This window comes from Octopus bimaculoides, chromosome 12 (genome assembly GCF_001194135.2).
Source record: "Octopus bimaculoides isolate UCB-OBI-ISO-001 chromosome 12, ASM119413v2, whole genome shotgun sequence".
Lineage (NCBI taxonomy): Eukaryota > Metazoa > Mollusca > Cephalopoda > Octopoda > Octopodidae > Octopus > Octopus bimaculoides.
The window spans coordinates 18,621,925-18,623,220 of NC_068992.1; positions in this window are offsets into that span (position 1 = coordinate 18,621,925).

The following is a 1,296-nucleotide window of genomic DNA, read 5'->3' on the forward strand; positions in this document are numbered from 1 at the left end:
TATATATATATACATACTTATGTTTATGTGTATGTATATGTAGAAAATGCATCCATATATATATATATGTGTGTATATATAGTTAATTTCCTACACTTCCTATTTAAACATATTTAAATTAATATTTATTTTTTATCGCTGCAGAGTTGCAATTCCACGGTAATCACTTTGACAAAATTAATTGGCAAGTTAATATGATACACTATAGCGAAATCACAATCTCACTTTTCTCAATGAGATTTCTTATATTTCAATATTTCTCCTTGTTTTTATACCGGAATAGTAATGGGTGACATTTTCTATTTCCCTTTCTAAAGACAGCAAAATATATGCGACTGATTTAAATATCAGATAATAGGATAATTAAGAAGAGTATAAAACATCAGTGATGAATAGAAGCAATTACTTTCGCGAGCCATTCACTAAGTGTTTTAAGTAAGAGCTAAATACGCGGCGAGAAGCTCTGCTTCCATCACACGCATCACAGACACGCTAAACACATACACACACACACGCCCTCCACACGCACGCTGCCCCACGCCCTCCCACGCACGCGCACATCCATCCAAACGCACGCACATAGATATGTATACATGTGTGTGCGTGCCTGTGTGTGTGTATGTGTGTGTGTTTCCCTGTCTCATTTTCTCCATATATGAGTATGTTTATATATAGCACATGCACACACGCACACATATATATATATATGCACAAATAATTATGCAGAAATACATTTACACATACTGAAACACGCGGACGCGCGCACACACACACACGTATATATACGTATGTATGCACAACTGTTCATAGTGACTTGAGTCTGAACACACTATCTTAAAGATAGCGTTTGTGACACTGCAATTAGTATATGCTGAACAATTACTTAATACATTTGAATAATACTCGTGTAAATATGTATGTGTGTGTGTCTCTATACATGGAGAGAGAGAGAGAGAGAGAAAGAGAATAAGAGAATGGATATAAAATGTATTTAGATTTGATATTGGATTTTGTGTGTGGTGATATATTGCAGAACGTACGTCAACGAACAAGTGGGGTGTTCGTCGTGTGTACGCGTTGCTATTGTATTTTAGTTACAAAGTCAACAACAAAAGAGCTAATCGATGATAAAATATGCCCCATTAGTGGCCATTCTATGTTTTTCCTGTGTGTAGAGAATCCAGTATTATGTTGAGAAATATATTATCTTCTAAGAAAATATACTATGATTCAAGAGCGATTTTGCTGATCTCTCTCTCTCTCTCTCTTTGTATATATATATATATATACATATAT